Genomic DNA, 13,635 nt, shown 5'->3' with positions numbered 1-13,635 from the left:
AACATGTTTTATCTTTCAGCCCCCCTCCCCTTTCCCCTTATTGCAGGCCGGCATTGTAAATAAGAATTGTGTTCTTAATTGTCTCGCCTGGTAAAATAAAGGTAAAAAAAAAAGGGAAAAAAATCTATGTCTCATTCTTGTTTTTATTATCTTAGAACTGTGTTTGTTTGTTAGCACCTAGGGTTTGCATTTAAACGTTGTTGTACCCATACAATGACAATAAAGATCATTCATTCAGTAGTGTGCATTTCTAGGTAACAACTTAAACAATGGACATGGCCTTGTGTATGTTGGCTAATATATCTCGGGCAGGATATCGGCTCTAACAATGGGAATTCCACTCGTTGTATAAATGTTCAACACTCTCTAAACACTTAAATCAAGGATATGTCATGCCAATGTTTCTTACTGAGTAATTTGTCTATTTTCCTTTTCTGATACATTGTTTATGAACCGACTTTCCAACCACATGTTATTGCAAGAAGTTTCAAATCCAAAAGGCCTGGCTCAGGTTTCTCTCTGATGGCGCCGAGGGCCAGAGGCAGCCCAGCGGACAGATTAGTGTCGACAGTGTCAGAAGCGTACTTGGGCATTTGTCAGGAAATATGTCTGATTTATGGAGTTACAGTTTAAAACAGAAACGGAACACTTTATTCGGAAACTAAAACTGACACGTTTTACATAAGTGTTGGCAATGTTCCGGCTCTAGTATTGTTATGAACCTTTTTTTGAAATACGGCGATTTTCCAACAGAAAATGGAAATCATTTAAATGATCCATGAATGTCGAAACTGTCAGGGTCATGTACTCATTTGAATAGTAGTACTAAACAGCTATAGGATGTAGTTATTCACTATGTGGGGCGGCTGTGGCTCAGGAGGTAGAGCCGGCGTCTAATGATCGCAAGGTTGGCAGATCGGTGGGGTGGGTGGGTGGGTGGGTGTGTTTGTGTATGTGTGTGTGTGTGTGTGTGTGTGTGTGTGTGTGAGTGTGTGTGTGTGTGTGTGTGTGTGTGTGTGTGTGTGTGTGTGTGTGTGTGTGTGTGGGTGGGTGGGTGGGTGGATGTGTGTGCAGTCATGCATGTGCATGTGCATGTGTATGTTCATGCATGTATGTATGTGTGTGTATGTATGTGTGTCTGTGTGTGTACGTGTGTGCGGTCATGCATGTGCACGTGCATGTGTATGTTCATGCATGTGTGTGTGTGTGTATGTATGTGTGTGTGTGTATGTGTGTGTGTATGTATGTGTGTCTGTGTGTGTGTGTACGTGTGTGCGGTCATGCATGTGCACGTGCATGTGTATGTTCATGCATGTGTGTGTGTGTGTGTATGTATGTGTGTGTGTGTGTGTGTGTGTGTGCGTGTGTGTGTGTTCATGCATGTGTGTGTGTATGTGTGTGGGTGCGTGTCTGTGTGTGTGTGTGTGTGTGTGTGTGTGTGTGTGCGTGTGTGTGTGTGTGTGTGTGTGTGTGTGTGTGTGGGAGGACATGCTCAGGGCGCGGGTGTTCTCCCACCGCAGGTAGACAACAAGTCTCAACAAGGGTCTCACCTCCCCCACACACAACTGTGTGTGTGTGTGTGTGTGTGTGTGTGTGTGTGTGTGTGAGTCTCACCTCCCCCACACACAACTGTGTCAGATCTGAGTTAGCTAAAACTGCATTCTGTTACAATGCTCCTTCAACCTGGAATGTACTTCAGAAACAGTTGAAACATTAGCATGTTCATCCCACTCTCTGATGTTAAACTGTGTTACACAGACTTTGAATCAGACATGCAAATGTGTGGGTAGGTTATCTTTTCATAGCCTGTGTCTGCTCACTGTTTCTGTTGCTTGTTTGTTGTTATTTTATGTTGTATATTGTATGTTTTAATTACTGTATGTGGTGTCTTTTCTTGGCCAGGGCTCATTTGAAAAAGAGGCTACTGTCTATATGACTACCCTGGTTAATACACACACACACACACACACACACACACACACACACACACACCAAGCTGATTGAGAGAATGCCAAGAGTGTGCAAAGCTGTCATCGAAGCTAAAGGTGGCTACTTTGAAGAATCTAAAATATAAAACATATTCTGATTTGTTTAACACTTTTTTTTGTTTACTACATAATTCAATATGTGTTCTTTCATAGTTTTGATGTCTTCATTATTAATTTACAATGTAAATAATAAAAACAATAAAGTAAACCATTGAATGAGAAGGTGTGTCCAAACCTTTGACTGGTACTCTACTCACCACTGGGCAGGTTCGTTTAACACTTAATCAGTGGGGTCATGTTGTAAAAATGTTATATCTTTGCACTCAATCAAATTTCAGGACCCTCCTTTCATGACTTTTCCTAGATATCTGCGTTCTACCACCCAGTATCCTTACACATTCAAAATCACTATCACGCTAATATAAAGCTATTTTGCCGTTTTTCAGTTTAGGAAGCGGCCAACTAGTGGTCGTTGTGTGTCAGTAGCAGATTTACATTCTAAAGAGGGAGAGACCCCCGAGGCGGCTCTTTTAGTAGGTAAAAAAGGCACGGCTGTTCCAGTGTTAAAGACTCAGAGCTCCTCTCACACACACAGCTGGGTGACCAGACAGGCAGCGCATCTGTCAGCCAGCAGCCGTTGTTTGTTTCTGTGTAAATCTGGCTGCAGCTTAGAGCGTTAACGCTCGTTAGCATTCATCAGAACAGTTAGCGCAGTTTAGTTTTGCTCTTCGCTAGGCTACATCTGCTATGGGCTATGTGACTGCCATATATTAGAAACGCAATAAAACTTTGTCTGGAATGCGATGTTCTGTCTGAGACATTACCTGGTGAGGTCATTTTTAATGGTTTAGCTCGGTTCAGACCGTACATACTACAATACTACAACAGAACTATACCTCCTCGTGTTCATGGGAGCAGGTATAAATGGAATGGTAAATGGACTACACTTATCTATAGCACCTTTATCCAAAGCGCTTTACAACGGCCTCTCATTCACCCATTCACACACACATTCACACACCAATGGTGGCAAGCTACCATGCAAGGCGCCGGCCGGCCCGCTCACTGGGAGCAATTTGGGGTTCAGTGTCTTGCCCAAGTACACGTCGACATGTGGCCAGCCGGGGCTCGAACCGCCGATCTGCCAACCTTGCGATCATTAGACGGCGCCTCTACCTTATAGCTTGCCGCCATTGGTGTGTGAATGTGTGAGTGAATGAGAGGCCGTTGTAAAGCGCTTTGGATAAAGCCGCTATATAAGTGCAGTCCATTTACCATTTATGTCAGAAATGTCAACGTTTCCAATTTCCTGGTGTTAGCACTTGGACACAGCATATGTAGCTATATTGTGTGTACGTTGACCTCCTTGGAGGGGCCGTAGAGTGAGCCAGCTGCCAGAGCAGTACTGTGGTAAACACTAACTAGGATTAGTCCCCGTGCTGTTAAGCCCTACAGATACAGATAATGGTTTGAAATGGAAGAGGGTCAAGAGGGTGATTGCTCAGGTCCTGTCCTGTGGCCTCCTGGGTAATAAGCTCCCAGAGGCAACCCTTCCTGTGGCCCCCTGGTTAATAATGGCTGCTCCCCCTCTCTGGCTTTCTCCCCAGGAATAGAAGAAGAGGACTTGGGTCTGAGTGGACTCCCTGAACATCCTCTGACACCACTTATCACACACACACAGACAGACACACACACACACACACACACACACACACACACACATGCACGCACTCATACACACACATGTCCTCTGTGTCTCGGTTGGACTTGGAGACAACATACGCCCACACGGACATGTACACACACACACACACACGCACGCACACACAAGCACACACACACACACATGCACACACTCATACACACACGTCCTCTGTGTCTCAGTCGGTAGAGCATGGTGCCAACAACACTTAAGGTTGTGGGTTCGATTCCCGACCGTATATGCTGAAAAAATCAATGCACTCACTGCATTGTAAGTCGCTTTGGATAAATGTATTATTACATTTATTATTATTTACCAGGTAGTAGGTACACACACACACACACACACACACACACACACAGTCATGTACACACACATACAGACGTGTGCACGCACACACTCATACGCACTCGTAGACACACACACACTGTGTGGGAGGGGAGCCTCTTCCTCTTCCTCCTACGAGGGCACGCCAGGCCTCGGGCCAGTGGGATGGGATTTGATGAGCCGCCATTTTGTTCCCTTATCTCATCATCATCACCACAGAAGACCCTATGACATCATAATCATCATCATCATCATCATCATCATCATCACCACAGAAGACCATCATCATCATCATCATCATCACCACAAAAGACCCTATGACATCGTCATCATCACCACAGATGACCCTGATAGATGTATTCGGCAGTGAGTAATCGCCACTACTACCTAGTTAACTAGAACACTACTTTACATTGTTACCTAGTTAACTAGAACACTACTTTACATTGTTAGCAGGCTCACACAACAAGCCGTGTTAGTTGACTAGCGATGTGTGTCATTGATTTTCAACAACGTTGACATTTTATTTACATTTTTCAGAATAAAAGTCAGAACATTTGACCTTCGGCAGGTTTCACCAGCGGCTGTCACATTACAACACAGCCATGAGTCTCAGAAGCAGAGATGTATCTATGCAGCTGTAGGCTACAGCTATTTCCATCTGCAGTCCCTAGACAGTTAAACAAAAACAATAAAAACATTCATCATTACATAATCATATACACTGTTATGCATTTGTACTTTCCTAACCATCTCCCCTAACCCTGCCAACCCTCGAGCCCCGGCTGGCCACATGTCGAAGTGTCCTTGGGCAAGACACTGAACCCCAAAATTGCTCCCAGTGAGCGGGCCAGCACCTTGCATGGCAGCTTATCGCCATTGGTGTGTGAATGTGTGTGTGAATGGGTGAATGAGAGGCCGTTGTAAAGCACTTTGGAGCAGCAAAAAAGGCTCTATATAAGTGCAGTCCATTTACCATTTATGTGTGAACGAGACTGACCAGGGAAATTCGACCAGGCAATTACCCTGGTCGGGACCATGTATGTTGTTTTCCATGGAATCTACCGAGGAAACAGAAGCCTGAACATTCCCTGGTCCGTCTCCTTTCACAGCTGTCCTGCATCGCCCAGTCAGCACGGCAGAGCGCATATGAACTGCCCCAGACTCCGAATATCACTACTAGCCACTAAAAATAATTCCACAACTGGACAAAGACACTACTTCATTTCCAATCATAGTGGAGGTATGATATATGGCAGATATATATGGCAGTCTCACGCGCCTATCTCGTTCGAGTCACGTCTACTACGTTACAGTTCTGCATCCGTGTGCGTGATTCTAGTAGCTTGTGTAAGCCCGGAGCAGCCAATATAATTCCACAACTGGATAGAACGTTGTTTCCAATCATAGTTAGCTAGCTTACTGACTTCTAAGGGTTAGGGTTAGGGTTCAAATGTACATTTTGTGATTTAGATGCATTACGGAGCCGTGCACACACACTATCTCCTCCCTGCACCTGTCCTGCATGGCGCAGTCAGCAGGGAGAGAGCCCGCAGCGCACAGCGCAGAGCAATATGTCTAATGGAGTTAACTCGTATGATGCTTACCATCACCCCCATCACCAAGTTCTCCCATACTGTGTCCATATGTTTCTATCAACGGTAATCAAGTGCTTTAGTTGGCGAGCGAACTTGGTGATGGTAAGCATAATACGAGTTGACTCGCTGTTAAATTAATGTGAAAAATATGATGATAAATACATGAATGAATGAATGGTCTTTATTGTCATTGATATAGTACAGGTACCAAACAACAACATTTGGGAGGGGGGGCTCCCCTGGTGCTAGGAAAAAAAAACACTAAAAACAAGAAGGGAAAAGAGCTGGTTTACATAAATAAAGGCTATGTACACTATCCACTATACTATACTATACAAATAAAACACTGTGCTGTACTCTCTGCTATGCTATACCTATTCTAACAATCTCTGAACCTTATGTACCCGAGGGTTGTCATATTGCACATAATGTTATTGCACATTCATTTAAAGTGTCGCAGTTTGCAGGTTTGAAATGTTCACAGTTGTGTTTCAGTATTGCACTTGATTTCAATCTAGTAGCTGCCATCAAATTGTCTAGATTGTCCAGGGCCTAGAACCTAGGTCTTTGTTGTGTTCAGGGCCTGAATGGCCCTGGGGTAGAAGCTGAGCTTCAGTCTGTTTGTCCTTGCGAACATGGTCCTGAACCGCCTGTCCGAGGGCAGCCGAGCAAAGTGTTCGTACCCAGGGTGGGATGGGTCTCTGGAGATCTTGGAGGCCTTCCTGAGGCAGCGTGTGTTGTACAGCTCTTCCAGAGAGGGGAGGGGGGCGCCGGTGATCTTCTGGGCCGATCTCACGACTCTCTGTAGCGCATTCCTCTCTGCGGCTGTGCAGCTGGAGAACCACACGCAGATGCAGTAGGTGAGGATGCTCTCCACTGCGCAGCGGTAGAAGGTCACAAGCATCTCCTGTCCGATGTGGTCTTTCCTGAGGACTCTCAGGAAGTAGAGCCGCTGTTGTGCCTACCCTGGGGGGACCCAGTGCTGAGTCTGAGGGCTGTGGAGGTGTGGGAGCCCACCCGCACCCTCTGGGGGCGGTCAGACAGGAAGTCCTTGATCCATGCACATATAGAGTGTGATAGTCCCAGGTCTAGTAGTTTGGTCACTAGCCTGTCTGGAAGGATGGTGTTGAAGGCAGAGCTGAAGTCCACAAAGAGCAGTCTCGCGTAGCTGTTACATATAGAACGGAGGTTGTTACGGGTAGCTAATGTATTTGGACCCAGGTGCAGAGCAGAACAGAGTAGATCGATGCAGGAGTATGATTCAAAATAAAGGTACTCTTTATTTGAGCAAACATGAATAATAAACCGCACAGTAAGCGATGAAACAAAAGAGGAGAAAGCAAGTCTCCGATGAATGCTTAAATAATAATAGAAAACAAAAACAACAAAAACAAAAGAGGAGATGGCTTTTGTCTCCCAAAACGCCGTCAATAGAATATGGCAAGGCAAGCTACTTACAATAGTCATTCGGTACTTATTTCCTAGGCAGAGGAGGAACGATAAGGCTACGATGACACACGCGCGCACGCGCGCACACACACACACACACACACACACACACACACACACACACACACACAACGCAACGTATAGTGAACAACCGACAACAAGAGAGGAAACAGAGGGATATAAATAGCCACAGCCAAACAAGACACACCAGGTAACAATCAGTAATTAGGACAGACAAAAATACATACATAAACACCAGAGGACCACCAAAGGGTCGCTCCACAATAAGAGCGACCCCCCAAACCTTACAGGAGGTATGATATAATATGGCAGATATATATATATATATATATATATATATATATATGGTATATGGCAGTCGTATGGAACTCGTTCCAGTTCTGCCTCCAGTTGAATGTGTGATTCAAGGAGATCGCGCAAGACCCGGGCAGACCCAGGGTGGGATTCCATGCAATTTACAATTTTCACATGTGTGAAAGGGGCTTAAGTATTTGTATGCATGTGTGTGTGTGTGTGTGTGTGTGTGTGTGTGTGTGTACTCAGTACATGTAAGCCTTCATCATCATGGGTTCCAAAGATGTGTTTGACATCTAGTTGGTGTGTGTTGTGTGTGTGTGTGTGTGTGTGTGTGTGTGTGTGTGTGTGTGTGTGTGTGTGTGTGTGTGTTGACGGCCCTTCAGGCTGCTATTGAACACCGTACAGATTTGATACTCTTAGATTTTTTTGATACAAAAAGTGTATTTAAATGTTATGGAACACTGATGTAATTCCTACTGAACAGCTATGGTTCACCCAGATAATGTCTGTGTCGCCCTTGGAGAGACTTAAATATGACCTGCAGGATAAGATGGATGTGTTTTCTGAAGTGTGGTCCCCCTTCTTATCTTTTATGGAAGAGAATCCATGACGTTATTTGAGATCCACTTTTTAATTTTTTCCTCTTTCTTTTTTCCTTTTTTTTCTTTAGCTTGCATTTATCTTTTAGATATATGAACTCTTATATCTACGTGGTTGTTGATGGTGGTAATGCCCCCCCCCCCTTCCCTCATTGCACACACATTTTTGTTTATTGGCACATGAAACTTTTATTTTTATTTTTGTTTTTGTCTCTTTGCTGTTGTTTATTGTCTTGTTAGTTTGCTGTTGTGTTTTGTTTTTTAATTACTTTATTTTTCTTACTTTCTACTTTATGGAGTTATTTGTTTTCCCTTAATGTCTGTCCTTGTTGTGACGTCTAGATGTTTGTTGTTTGAAAATTTACCAAAATAAATAATAACAAAAAAAAAGAAAAAAGAAAAAGAACACAGTACAGTTGTCACAGCCGTGCCAGCTGCGTGTGTGTTGTGCATGTGCATGTACGTGTGTGTATGTATGCGTGTGTGTTTGTGTGTGTGTGTGTGTGTGTGTGTGTGTGTGTGCATGTGCATGTTAATGCAGTGTTGAATATGAGCGAAGGTGTGGACAGTGAACGATGGTGAGAAATCCATGAACAGATGGGTCCTTTGTCATATCTCACATACATACATAGTCACTGTCTGGCCAGCCATAACGCACACATGTCTCACACTACTGTCACACACACACACACACACACACACACACACACACAGACACAGACACAGACACAGACACAGACACACATATACACACACACACACAGACACACACATACACACACATACACATACACACACATGCACACACACACACACACCGTTTTTTAAATCCATCAAAACAACAGACACATTTCTGAAGAGCAGCATCGTTTCCCGACAGTCAGCCACCAAGTCAGGAAGGTGGGCGTGAATATTCACAACATCACTGCCATCAATATCACGCCTGAGGAGACACACACTCTCTCTCTCTACCTCTTTCTTTCTCTCTCTCTCTCTCTCTCTCTGTGCGTGTGTATCTACCTCTTTCTCTCTCTCTCTGTCTCTCTCTACCTCTTTCTTTCTCTCTCTCTCTCTGTGTGTATCTATCTCTTTCTTTCTCTCTCTCTCTCTCTCTACCTCTTTCTGGGGGCAGAATGTACACAGCCTGTTTTCCTCTCTCTCTTTCTCTCTCTCCCTCTCTCACACAGCACCATTGCTCCCAGACCTTCTCACTCCAGCAGTGTGCAGCAGGGGAGGCTGGCGGAGGTAGAAATCGGAGGACGGGGGCTCATTGTAAATGCATGAAAACGGAACGAGGAGGAAAGGTATCAAACACACAATGTGTCTGGCCAAAAAAAATCATTAGCCTACCTCCTATATAATCTAATCGAGATCAAAATCCCGAAATTGGGGATTCAAACTGAACAGATGATGTCTCTCGTCTAACCGACTCAACAAACCGTCAGCGTGCTGAGAAGACTGAACAGAAAAGACATCAAGGAAGGCTGGGGGGGGGGGGGGGGCGGTAGGGAGGGAGGGGGAGGGTGGGGGGGGAGAGAGAGGGCCTCTCTCTCGGGCCCGGGGGTCTTTGTTCCTCATTCATGGCAACGGCGGTCCTCTGATGATGGGGGTCTATTGTCCAGGCCTCCCCTGGACCTCCAGCGGACCGCCGCTATTCAGAGCCACGAATAAAAGACCCCTTTCACAGCTCTGCCCAGGGAGAGGAGGGAGGGAGGAGAGGGAGAGAGAGAGAGAGAGAGAGAGAGAGAGGAGAGAGGCGAGAGAGAGGAGAGGGAGAGAGACGGAGGGGAGAGAGAGAGAGGAGAGAAAGAAGGCGAGAGAGAGGAGAGGGAGAGAGAGAGGAGAGGGAGAGAGACGGAGGGGAGAGAGAGAGAGAGAAGAGAAAGGCGAGAGAGAGGAGAGGGAGAGAGACGGAGGAGAGAGAGAGAGAGAGAGGAGAGAAAGAAGGCGAGAGATGGGAAAGTGGAAAGCGAGAGGAGATATCAGGGGAAAGGAGGGAAATATGGAGAGAGAGAGAGAGGTGGTGGCGATAGTGACACAAAAAGAGAGAAAGCAGAAAGAGAAAGCGACAGGAGAAAAAGACTCGGAAGGGTGAGAGAGATTAAAGAGAGAGAGAGAGAGAGAGGGGTCTTTTGAGAAAGAACAAGATAAAGGGAGCGAGCGAAGCGATGTGACGGGAGAAAGAGAAAGGGGGAGAGTGTGAAAGAAGTGAGGGACGCGAGGAGGGTTAAAGATTGAAGAATGAGAGCAGAGAAAGGGACGTTTGACACCAGTTGTGGGAGAGGAGGATGAGAACGAGAGGAAAAAGAGGGGGGTTGTGGGGGTTAGCAGCTCGCAAGTCCATTCAATAAACTTTATTGGCATGGTAACACATCTTACACTGCCAAAGCACATACTGTATATAGGAACTTATATACTGTTTTCTCTCTCTCTCTCTCTCTCTCTCTCTCTGTATATCTACCTCTTTCTCTCTCTCTCTCTCTCTGTGTCTTCCTCTCTCTCTCTCTCTCTCTCTCTCTCTCTCTCTCTCTCTCTCTCTCTCTCTCTCTCTCTCTCTCTCTCTCTCTCTCTCTCTCTCTCTCTCTCTTAGGGCTTTCACACCGGCAGTTCCGAAAGCCGGTTCGCGTTCGGTAACCTCCGAACGTTGGCGCTGTCTGGCGAACGAGCCCGCGTTCATACCAGTGTATCATTCATACCAGTGTATCGTTCATACCAGTGTATCGTTCATACCAGTGTATCGTTCATACCAGTGTATCGTTCATACCAGTGTATCGTTCATACCAGTGTCTCGTTCATACCAGTGTATCGTTCATACCAGTGTATCGTTCATACCAGTGTATCGTTCATACCAGTGTATCGTTCATACCAGTGTATCGTTCATACCAGTGTATCTAGTTCATACCAGTGTATCGTTCATACCAGTGTATCGTTCATACCAGTGTATCGTTCATACCAGTGTATCGTTCATACCAGTGTATCGTTCATACCAGTGTATCGTTCATACCAGGGTATCTGTTCATACCAGTGTATCGTTCATACCAGTGTATCGTTCATACCAGTGTATCGTTCATACCAGTGTATCGTTCGCCAGACAACGCCAACGTTCTGAGGTTTCCGAACGCGAACGCGAACCGGCGTTCGGAACTGCCGGTGTGAAAGCCCTATGCGTATATCGACCTTTCTTTCTCTCTCTCTCTCTCTCTCTCTCTCTCTCTCTCTCTCTCTCTCTCTCTCTCTCTCTCTCTGTGTATGTATCTACCTCTTTCTTTCTCTCTCTCTCTCTACCTCTTTCTCTCTCTATCTCTCTCTCTCTCTCTACCTCTTTCTCTCTCTCTCTCTCTCTCCTCTACCTCTTTCTGGGGGCAGAGCGTACACAGGCTGTTTTTCTCTCTCTCTCTCTCTCCCTCTCTCTCTCTCTCTGTCTCTCTCTACCTGTCTCTCTCTCTCTCTCTACCTGTCTCTCTCTCTCTCTCTACCTGTATCTCTCTCTCTCTACCTGTATCTCTCTCTCTACCTGTCTCTCTCTACCTCTCTCTCTCTCTCTGTATCTACCTCTTTCTATCTCTCTCTCTCTCTTCCTCTTTTTGGGGGCAGAGTATACACAGCCTGTTTCTCTCTCTTTCTCTCTCTCTAACCTCTCTCTCTACCTCTCTCTCTAACCTCTCTCTCTCCCGGCGCCCCCCTCCCCCCTCTGGAAGAGCTGTACAACACACTGGTATCAGGAAGGCCTCCAAGATCTCCAGAGACCCAACCCACCCTGGGTACGAACACTTTACCCGGCTGCCCTCGAAAAGGTGGTACAGGACTATGGCCGCAAGGACAAACAGACTGAAGAACAGCTTCTACCCCAGGACCATCCAGGCCCTGAACACAGCAAAGACCTAGGTTCTGGGCCCTGGACAGTCTGGACGGATTGATGGCAGCTGCTGGACTGAAAAAATCAGGTGTAGTGCTGAGGCACAAATATGTACATTTCTAGCCTGCAAACTGCGACACTTTAAATGAATGTGCAATAACACTATGTGCAATATGACAACCCTAGTCGTCTATCTGTACAGTATAGTATAGTGGATAGTGTACATAGCCTCTATTTATGTAAACCAGCTCCTTCCCTTCTTGTGTTTTTTTTCAGTTTCTTTTCTTTCCTAGCACCAGGGGAGCCACCCCTCCTTAAATGTCGTTGTTTGGTACCTGTACTATAGCAATGACAATAAAGACCATTCATTCTCTCTCTTTCTCTCTCTCTACCTCTCTCTCTCGCTCTGTTCTATTCGTTGATTCAGATCCGGTGACTGGGAAGGCCACTGAAGAACACTGAACTCAATGTCATGTTCATGAAACCAGTTTAAGACAACTTTTGCTTTGTGACACGGTGCATAACCATGCTGGAAGCAGCCATTAGAAGATGGGTACATTGTGTCCATGAAGGGACACACACATGATCAGCAACAATACTCAAACAGGCTGTGGCATTCAAGAGATGATTGATTGGTATTAACAGGCCCAAAGTGTGCCAAGAAAACATCCCCCACACCATGACACCACCTGAATGAATGAGAAGGTGTAGAGGTGTTCCTAATAAAGTGTCTGGTGAGTGTAGATATGGAGAAGAGTAGGGCTAAAAGATGCTGACAATATGGGAGAAGCGGAATACACAGAAACAACAAGCAACAGACAACATGAGCACATAGAACACAGAGTTAAGGAACGGGGAGGGGGGGGGCAGGGTTAGGGGAGATGGTTAGGGGTAGGTGAGGTTGTATGCATGTCCAGGGGGGGAGGGGGGTGGCAGGGTTAGGGGAGATGGTTAGGGGTAGGGGAGGTTGTATGCATGTCCAGGGGGGGAGGGGGGTGGCAGGGTTAGGGGAGATGGTTAGGGGTAGGGGAGGTTGTATGCATGTCCAGGGGGGGAGGGGGGTGGCAGGGTTAGGGGAGATGGTTAGGGGTAGGGGAGGTTGTATCCATGTCCGGGGGGGGGGGGGGGGGTGGCAGGGTTAGGGGAGATGGTTAGGGGTAGGGGAGGTTGTAAGCGTGGGAGAACAGGTAGGTTTTGAAGTGTGATTTAAAAGTGGGGAGTGAGGGTGAGTGTGTTACGGCCCTGTCTCTCTCTCTCACCGCCCCCAGGGAGAAGAAGTGTGTTTGTCTCCCGTTGTGACAGAACATTAAGTTGTTGTTTTGATGACATCAAGCAAGAGGAAATGAGTGTTAATGTGGTCTGGAGTTGATTCATTTGGTAAAAAAAATACAGAATAAATCTTCTTCTATCACGGCGACTGCCAATGGCCCCCTGGCCTGAGCTATGAGCTAGATTACTCTTCCTGCTACGGCTGGTGAACTGATGATTTACTTGCTTAGTCAAATGTATCGATTGTAAGTCGCTTTGTGGAATAAGGCGTCTGCTAAATGCCCAAAAATGTAAATGTAAATGGTAGGAATCCAATTTGGCTTTTACTCAGGGATAATTTATTCTGCTGTTGATGATTCGAAGAGAATATCTCCCCCATGTTGCTATGGACACAAGCCTCTGTAGTCATTTAGAATGTGTCTGTTTTTTTAAAGACAGGAGTAATTTGTCTCTCTCTCTATCTTTCTCTCTCTCTTTCTCGCTCTCTCACTTTCTGTATGTATTTCACACATTTTGTGAGAGATTATCA

The sequence above is a fragment of the Nansenia antarctica genome (assembly GCF_963989245.1).
Source record: "Nansenia antarctica genome assembly, chromosome: 3".
NCBI classification, from domain to species: domain Eukaryota; kingdom Metazoa; phylum Chordata; class Actinopteri; order Argentiniformes; family Microstomatidae; genus Nansenia; species Nansenia antarctica.
This window is presented reverse-complemented; position numbering follows the sequence as displayed.